General features: G+C 38.0%; 1 protein-coding gene across 6 annotated transcripts in view; it reads right to left on the minus strand.

Moving 5' to 3' along the window:
- The window catches only part of LOC135200982 (plexin A3-like), a 112,390-nt gene extending 107,217 nt beyond the window's left edge, over window positions 1–5,173 (minus strand). For 3 of the 6 annotated variants that reach the window (XM_064229778.1, XM_064229776.1, XM_064229771.1), the window contains exon 1: window positions 4,510–5,172. The gene's annotated coding sequence lies outside the window, so the exon portion shown is untranslated. Of the gene's footprint in view, window positions 1–4,509 lie in introns of all 6 variants that reach the window. The other 3 variants (XM_064229772.1, XM_064229773.1, XM_064229774.1) reach the window with 2 other exon arrangements.
- Between the last annotated feature and the right edge of the window lie 2,046 nt (window positions 5,174–7,219).

Here is a 7,219-nt window from a genome sequence, read left to right on the forward strand (position 1 = left end):
TGTGCTCCTTAGACTTCATAATTGTCTTTTAGTGTTTTCTCGTCGGTATCATACCTCCTGCAGAATGGGAGTGTCTTCAGTTTACCTCCTGCAGAATGTGAGTGTCTTCAGTTCTATCTTAAATTTGCATTCTTCTTGTATGATCTTTACTTCCGGCGGTATTTTGTTGTATAGCCTTGGTGCACAATGTACAAATGCTCTCTTATTTAACTCACAGTTTGTTCTAGGTTCAAATAGCCTGCATGCTTCATTTGCATGTCTGATTACGATATTCATTTCTGGTCTAAAAAGACTCAGGTATGTCGGTTCGCCATATTTTAGTGCTTTAAAGACTAGTTGAATATTTCAAGGACTTCTAACTTGTAATCTTACGTGATAAGGCAATTCCAATATACGACGTCACTGATATGATGCATAACAGAAATGCCTCAATGATCAATCACTAACTTGCCGCATCATCCAATCTCAAGCAGGCCTCACATGGCCACGCCCACTTCTGACGGTTCATTCCCAATCAGTCCTATAACGTACACAGTCATTAATGGTTTATAGTTATATCAAACGTTTAAAAAAAACAGATATTTATATATACCAGTACTGGACCGGATAGTGGACACGAAAATTTATCAGCTACGCCCACCAAACTTCAAATTAACTAAGATTGATCGTGCAACGGCTGACAGGCTATACATACAGTATCTCCGATACACGTACTGCAATCTTTCCGTAACAGCAACTGCTATTACAAATAAAGCCTGCGTTGGCGACGTGCCGCCTCCCCCCCACCTCCCTTCCAAGACACGCCAGAAGGTTAACTCGACAACACACGGGCTAAAAATAAACCGTAAGAAAATCGAAACATTACGCAGAGCCCATTGGGTCATCTACAGTAGTATGACACTATATTATAAAGGGAGAAAACTGACCAATGGTGGCCAGGCATGGTAAAACCGAACTTAGTACATCAGTGTAACATACATTAGCATGAATTAACATGGAGTAATGAAATCAGCACGTTTTAGGTACATAAAGTGCAACACGTAATAGCATGAAACACGAGTTAAGGGCAGCAAAATCTATATAAGAAAATCAGAAAATTAACTTCTAACTGGAAAAAAAAAACTGCCGACATTTTTTTACAAAAAGCAACCGACACTGTAGAGTGGCTGTAGGGAGCTTTTAAGAAAACTTCTACTGTCAAACAATATGAGACGAATCTAATGGACCAAAGTCAAAACGAAATATTATGCGAAACGATACGGGAATATTTTTCACGATTTTGGAGTATGTAGAATTTACAGTAGTACTACATATGGACTTGAAACGCCATGTTGGCCAGTGCAAATAAAAAGACCTTGGAAAAGGTCATCTATATATAAATGTTGTAATCATGCTGTTCTGTCTTAATACAAAATTCACTGTAAACCCAACACAAAAACAAAAAATGAGACACTCGTGCCTACTCCTAAGCATATTCTATTTTTGCAATATCGTCCTGATCATTAAAATAACGATAACAGTAATTAAAACCTTCAGTCCCAATTTTACTGCTGGAAATTCAGAAAAACGAAATAAAAAATAACAAACATATGACAACATGAACAAGGTCACTCGGCCTAACGACGGTTAGTAATGGTTTCTGACTACAAGTACACATTCAAGCTGAAATATTAATCTTAGCTTACTCTCAAGCCTTGAGGTTGTAAATCAAAATTTCGTGGCAGTTGCTGGTCAAAGCTGATTTAGTAAGGCATAATACACATGATTTACTGCAAGGAACTGAAATATGTAGGCAGCAGACATCACAGCTCAAGGTCACTGCACCAGCAACACCCATCACCCCTTTTAGGAGGGGGTTGGGGGATCCTCCAATCGGACTTCATTTGGCCCATCCAGAAGACCTAATTTATTTGTCTGATTAGTTAATAGTGTTCTTGATTAGCGTGTTCTCCCGTGTCTTATCTGGTTCACAGATACATATTTCATTTATATACTAATTTGTTTTTCGTTGCACATCTTTTCAGTCCTTTGAGGCAAATCAGCCTAGGTGACGAATATTCTTAAGACCGGTTTTCTATATCTTAGTGAAAATTGGGTCCTTCATCCTTCCTATACATGCTCATGCCAATACGCGTAATTATGCTTTCGGTATTATATAATAACAAAAGGTATTTTACGATTAAATGTTTTTCTCCATTGCGATGTACATCAACGCACTTTTTTTTCTTTATTAAATGCTTGTTTCAATTGGTAGCCACTGACGCTCAATTAGGACGGGCGTGACCCCAGCCCTCGGGATTAATCCATTATTAATTTGGCTAGCCTGATAATTAATCTTTGTAGCCTCTTCGGCAAATCGCCAACTTTCACAATTTCTACGTATTTAATGGAATTTGATTCACTGTATTCTTAAGCCACCTGGGTGTGCACACGATTTATGAAAAAATAAAAATAGTACCAGCATCCTTATATCCGTCCATATAGTACAAAGATTTCTCATGTAAAAATGGTGCAATCATATTACATCAGCACCGTTAACTGGCAATGACGCACCTGCAACCCCAAAATAAAAGCGAAGTAAACTCGTCTGGCCATGATTCGTTAGAAGGAATTACGGTACGTCTTGTGAACGAACCTAAGTCTAGACAGACTTGGAAAGAAATAGAAGTACCTAAATCGAGACGAGACGTTCGTGAAACAGCAACTCCCACTGACTAGACATTTTAAATATATTACATAACATTTACGACATCAAGCTGATATACAAATACTTCAAGTACCTTAACCACGTCAAGCTAATTTAAGTCATCATCGGCGGAGGTGGACTAACTTGAGAATGTAGATAAAGACAAAGCAAAGACAAAATCTCTAACCATACGATATATTACTTTATTAATTTCCGGTTACAACACACCCAACAATAGAATAATTGAGTAACTAATTCGACACCACTGGACGTCTCTGTTTACGTATTTACCACAATTGGATATCCCATTTATCTAATTTCCATAACTATAATATAATCAATAAAATCAGCAACAACTTCCTTCTTTCCTGAGATAGGACACCCCAATTTCTAACATCCATTAATGAGCTATTTCTGCTTTGGAATTTCCTGCAAAAGGCTACCTCTAGTTTCCTAACTTTCAACAACAGGTAACAACTATATTTCACAACATCTAAAAGGAGCAAATAATTTCTACAATTTTGTAAAAATTAGCTACCTATAGGTTCTTCATTTCTCAATTTAAAAGAATACATAATTTTCAGTCTCTAATGTTTATCCCTTCAATCCTGACCACTTTACAATTTTGTAATTTTCAACATGCTGTTTTATCTTCTCAAATTCACTATTTCGAACTCTATACTAACCTACTGTACTTCAGTTGTTTAATGTCTAACAACGACTCAACAAAGTAATGTTAAATCTGTTTAGTAAAATCAAACCGTACAAAAACGGTCATATTTAAGTTGAATTCTTCAAGTGTCATTTCAATACATCACTTTTGTCCACTACACACTTATAATATGCACACAACCAGGCGTAAGCCTGAACCTGCTTGGCAAGCTAAGTCTAGAGAAGTGTCTAGGTACTCATTAAAATCTGCTTTTCATTCATTTACCATCTTTCAATGAAAATATTTTCAACCGTAATTAATGGTAGTCTATTATTTGAAAGCAGGAAACGGCCCAACTGTCATGAGAAAATTTCAGGACCTGAAGGGTGATTTTTTCTGTGTATGTCACTACCAATCGTAATTTCTGTAGCTAAACAATATACCGATAAATTTTCCTATTCTTATCCTCGATGAAAAAGTTATACTAAGTTTATGAAATTCACCAAATTCTATATTTTGCACATTTCGATCACGTAAAACAAGTGCTCATATTTCTAGCATTTTATAACTTGCTATGTGCTTTTTCTTAACTAGCCCAGTTCACATAATCGAAAACCAAAGTATTTTGAAAATCGCAGCTTATTTAATTTACAACACAAGAACACATACGGCGGCTTTGAAAGTCAACCTAACAGATCCGATGACAGCGCATAATTCTACGGGATTTTCACTCCCGATTACTGATTTCGAGGAGTGCGCCTGCTACGCAAGTAAATAAAACTAGCATTTTAAATCAACTGGATAATTGGCGTATAAAGTTAAAACCAAATTTGCCTACGGCATTCTGATAATAGCAAAAACTTTGACGAGATATTCTCTACTTGTTGCATTTCATTCATGAATGGATGTACAGGCTAGGTTTTACAAGTTCAAAGAATAAAATATCAGCCAACAACAATTTCGAACATTTACAACATCGAATCTAAACTGCACAAGAAACACTGAGCACTACCCCATGCGAATCGTTTATGCTTCCTTTCACCCTAATACAGACTGGCCTAGCTTAGGTTAAGCTGGTCCGTCATCACCGTCACTGCTTATCTTTATCATCCAAGAGATATTTTATCAAATACCTACATCATATCCTCAATAAGAGCAGTATTTAACTTACCTTACTATCATGCTATGTTATATCCTTAATCAAGAATCTTCTAGCATCTTCATGTTAAACGAACTAATAAATCCAGCGGTATTGATGAAGCTGTAATCCTTAAATGACCTGGTACAGGAATGAAACTTATCACTTTCCTTTATTTTTCAACAACATGCGTGTTGCAAATGCCTCAAATCTTCCTTTATTGAAACAAATACACGAGTTATAGCGCTCCCAAATATCAGATGTCGAGGCACAAGTTTTTCTGGACCGCACTCCGCTCAACACACAAAAACACTCACTCAAAACAACTTGCAAAGACTGGCTGGTTTTCCTTTATATTACTATAGAAAACTCGACACTAATTCGACAAAGATGTTTTTCCACAATGGAGACCCCGAAACACTCACTTTACATCCATCATTCGGCCACGATTCTTTCTCGGCAGGGGAAATTCACAACGGTAGGCTCGGATCGGAAATCTGTGACATGAAAACATAAGAATAGGTTGTTGGTCGTTCAAATAAATATGAATGAGGTTTCTTGAGTACTCCTTATTGGCCAGTAATGAGAATGAAGACGAGATCGTAAAGCGACAAGCACTACAAGTTCCTCCCACCAGAGAACATACGATACTGGGGCTACGGGCGAAGCGAACTCGCGGCAGACTTGCTCGCTCTTCTCTTGGCCCTCTTCCCCCCACCATTCGTTCCCCCTCCGAAGCCGGCTACACCAGGACCGCCATCATCCAGCCCACCGACGCTTTACCTACCACACCCTCCCTCATCCCCCCATTTCTCGATTCCCTCCTCCATTCCTCAAGCTCCTTCCCTCCCAGCACTATTCACCCCACCACGACCTACCTCCCTCTCGATCTGCTTCACCTCTCTCTCTCTCTCTCTCTCTCTCTCTCTCTCTCTCTCTCTCTCTCTCCTTCCACTAGGTTTCCACGTCCATTCATTTACCTCCTGTGTGTATTCACTCTGCATACATCCCACATAAAACTACGCTACAATCAGACTGTTCAGTCAACTTGCGCGTCTGTTTCCAAATCAATTACTTTACTTTTAATGAAATCATAAGTTACGTGTCTATCAAGGTGATGTTATTTTACAGTTCGAAGTCAGGCAAAACGGTCTATTCTTGCCATTTAAATAAATGGGTTCATCCAATTCCCCTCAAAGCGATATTATTGACTAAATAATGTCCCCGCTATCGATCTACTGGATTCGGTGATCAATGAAATACTGAGAATTTAATCATTTAAAAAATTCTTTTAACTATTATTATTCGAATTCCTGCTTAAAAGAGAAGCAATAATGATCCTTTTTACCATATGTTTGTTCCCCCTTTAATGATAAATGAAGAATAAATAAATGTACACATTGTAGTATATGTGCGATTACACACACACCACACACACACACACACACACACATATATATATATATATATATATATATATATATATATATATAATATAATAAGGAGCCATAAAAAACACCAAAATAGAGAAAAAGTACTATATTTAGAGACTGCTGTCTCCCTTTCTTCAGTAGATGAATGAGAGTTCACAGAAAAGGTGGTATACCAAGAGTCCATCCACAAACAGCCCCATATAGTATATATTAATTATATATAATACTTCTTTCACCAATAAGGGGTAAAAACAGAGACTTATCGCCCAAAGCATTCTTAAACTGTTGAACTGTAAAATCAAGACCGAACCATTTCACTGGAAACATCAGAAACAAGTAAAAAATGCGGCGAAGTTACTTTAGTGCAATCGAGTTTTCTGTACAACGTACAATGCTGTATGAAACTCTCAGCCACGCCCTATGAAACTCTCAGCCTTAGCCAATGAAACTTTTAGCCACAGCCCAGTGATGACCTGTGTTGCTGGCACCTACTGAGGTGCCAGACGCATGATCAAGGCTAACTTTAATCTTAAATTAAATAAAAACTACTGAGGCTGGAAGGCTGCAATTTGGTATATTTGATGATTGGAGGGTGGATGATCAACATACCAATTTGCAGCCCTCTAGCCTCAGTAGTTTTTTAAGATATGAGGGCGGACAGACAGACAAAAAAAACAAAAAAACATCTCAATAGTTTTCTCTTACGGAAGACTAAAAACGGCTATACACTTCATATTCATAAACAAAGGGCACATCGACTTGTCGCCACAAACAGTGCCTCTCGCACGTGTCTTAAATGCACTCTCGTGCCTCAGAATACTAAGGTTCTGGAATTCCCTCAATTATTCAAATCCCATTCTCGGTCTCTGTCTTCCTTCCTCCCAAAAGTTCGAATATGCTTACTGGTTTCAATAACCACTCTCCTCCTTTCTCTCACATGACCAAACCACCTCAAAACTCTCTTGTCCATATGGTATAAACTTTTCAGCCTTTCAGCACATTTTACTTCATATACACTACACACACACAACCCTCAAAAGCCTCCAACAATTCTCTCATTGCCATTTAACATCCACAATTCACTGCCAGGCGAAGTAGAGTCGGTTTAACAACATCTTTTGCTTCAGTGATCATCACTTCTTTTCTATTCTGAACCTTTTGCAGAGATTCTGCCGCCTTCACTCATTCCCTTTTTTCTGTGGTAGCCTCTTTCTGTGTACCATCACCTACCTAATGCTTGCTCTGTTGAATACCAGTGTGAAGCGATAGCGTCAATTCTTCTATAATCCAAACTTGGCTTCTTTTCACTG

The sequence above is a fragment of the Macrobrachium nipponense genome, chromosome 27 (assembly GCF_015104395.2).
Source record: "Macrobrachium nipponense isolate FS-2020 chromosome 27, ASM1510439v2, whole genome shotgun sequence".
NCBI lineage: Eukaryota > Metazoa > Arthropoda > Malacostraca > Decapoda > Palaemonidae > Macrobrachium > Macrobrachium nipponense.